This window comes from Olea europaea, chromosome 17, assembly GCF_002742605.1.
Source record: "Olea europaea var. sylvestris chromosome 17, O_europaea_v1, whole genome shotgun sequence".
NCBI classification, from domain to species: Eukaryota; Viridiplantae; Streptophyta; class Magnoliopsida; order Lamiales; family Oleaceae; genus Olea; species Olea europaea.
Genome location: NC_036253.1, coordinates 4130816 through 4133314, shown reverse-complemented (window position 1 = coordinate 4133314; position 2499 = coordinate 4130816). Strand labels below are relative to the sequence as shown.

The following is a 2499-nucleotide window of genomic DNA, read 5'->3' as shown; positions in this document are numbered from 1 at the left end:
CAAGTCGCTCAGAATCTGAACGAACGAGTGTCATACGGTCGCCCAGAGCTGTTGTTCTACTCTCGCCCAAACCTTCAAGTCGCTCAAGGTGTCAATAAACATAACGCATCGTGATTATCAAGGAATACAGTTATCAAGGCAGTTGTTAAAGTAGCCTTATCACGTTCCACAACTCAAGAAAGTCAATCGAAAGCAGTTGGACGATGAAAGATAATGGCAGCAGTTAAAAGGCGGTTTCATGACAAAGTGGCCACTACAAAGAAAGTGGGTAGTTATAGGACGATCAAGCAGTTTTCAGAGTAGTTAATCACAAAGAGATCGTCTATGAGGTATAAAAGGGAGAAAATGCGTAGAAGCAAAGGACCGAATCCAAAAACTCTCGAACAAGAGAATATGTAATTTTCATTTCTTTAGCTTTTAGACTTAAATACTTTCCTTTCTGTAACTCGTGTGCTTGCGCCCCTTGGAGGCACGTTATTTTTCGTTTCCAATTGTAAAGTTCATCGCCAATAAAAGAACACCCCTTTTTGGGACTTTGTCTCAAGAGGTTTCGTCCCTTACACAATCGTCTGATCCCCTTTAATTGTTAGCGAGTTAACCCGCGCGAAACAAATACTATTTGTACCAGGTTGGGTTACATACATATTTGACAAAGTGACGTGTACGGTTGAAAATATAAGGCATTTGATGGCTAAGATTTTAAAACAATTCATAACCATTTTGAAGTAAAATTAAAACAAAATAGAGGTGGAAACTTAGAATTAGGGTGCCAAAACACAATCATTTGCCTCAACAGATTCGCAACGGAGCCCTTTTTGCGATCCCAGCCACGATCCCGGCATTGAAGGTCTCACTCCCCCAGTCCATCTTCTCCACTCCAACCTATATTCTCCATCTCCAAAACCATAACCGGATCATTACATAGGATGGTATAATTTTTTGGTTGAAATTTTTTTGTTTAATTTAAGCTGAAAGTTTAGTTCATCAGTACAATGACCTATATCTACTTACTTTATTCGAAGAATTTGGTTTATTATTTTTGGAAATCGTAAATGATCAATTTTGATTAATTGTAAGATCTCCTTTGTATTTAGTTCATTCATTTGTTACATTTAATTAACCCAAAAAAAGGAAAAAAAAAATGGATTTCTATCTAAATGTATTCGATGATGATGTGTAAGGAAGATTGGAATACATATTCACAGAACTCAGCTGGATTTTGATTTAAGATTGGGCATTTCGAACACATAAATATTAAGTGGGTGTTTTATGTTTTGCAGGATCACCAAATATGGAAGATGTTTTGTTCGTCGATTCAAAAAAATGAGAATGTTGACGATAAAGTGATTGCCCTGGAAGATGAAACGGTAAGTGGAGTTGGATTGACTGCGTCTAAGATTGGTGTGCAGTTCAAGGAAGAAAAGGAAGTGTATGATTTTTACGCAAGCTATGCTTATGCTATAGGTTTTTGAGTTAGAAAGAAGAGTTCGATGAGTGATGATGATGTTGTTTTGAGATTTTCACGTTAACCTGTAGTCGGAAGGAAAGAAGAAGTGGTAATACAAGATATCCATGGTTACTGGAAAATTGGCACCGTTTACCCTGACCACAATCATAAGACAAGCCCTACTAAGTCCATATTGTATGGATGCAACCAAAAATTGAGTTAACACATGAAATGGAAGCTCGAAGTGAATAATATAGCTGGAATACCATTGCATAAAAGATTTAACTCCGCAGTTGTTGAAGTTCGAAATATCTCCTAAGGGAGCTTTGATGTAAAAATGTTTAGTGCGAGCACAAATTTAGTTGGTTATGAGACTTGATTAAGTGGAATTGTATGGTGTATTGATTGAAAAAGTGATTATTGCTTATCACTGTTCCTTAATTTGAAATATTATGTATCATGTTTTGTTTTGTGGAAAATCATGTCCTGAGCAGTGTGATGGAATAAGATAGAACCATTTTAAACTTGTGTTGTTTTATAATTCTAAAATCAGTTGCTGGAAATTGGATGATTGCTTATCAGTTTTTATGATTCCTAAGTGAACCTGTGACTGGAAAGCATTTACAGATTGAATATCAGTTTTTTTATTTAGTTTCTTAGTGAACTGGTTTTGCCTGTTATTCGAATAAGCCAGACAAATATAGGTGGTGTTCTTGCTTTCGGCTGGAAACCATTTACGACATTAACAACCTGTAGTTATTATACAAAAAATAACAAACCAAACATTTAACAAATATCCAATATGCTAGCAAGAGACAAGGTATGAATTAAGACTTCCAGGGCAACCAAAATCTACCAACTTATTGCACTAAACTAATTGCCCAAATTAAGATTTACAACGTACCACTATTTAACATAACATAACTAGCCAACCATAAACCACTAATCAAGCCATGTTCGTCCCCTTCATTTTCCCTTCGATGGGTGATTTTTCCCGATGAAGTTTCATGTTTACATTCACAGAAATCAAAAGCTCTTTTTTGTTATTTAGC

At 35.9% G+C, this 2499-nt stretch overlaps 1 long non-coding RNA gene across 1 annotated transcript; it reads left to right on the top strand.

The window, feature by feature from the left end:
* Positions 1 to 725: 725 nt before the first annotated feature.
* On the top strand, positions 726 to 1973 carry LOC111366081. The gene is made up of 2 exons (XR_002697568.1): positions 726 to 929; positions 1281 to 1973. It is a non-coding gene; the product is annotated as an uncharacterized LOC111366081 (long non-coding RNA).
* Positions 1974 to 2499: the final 526 nt, after the last annotated feature.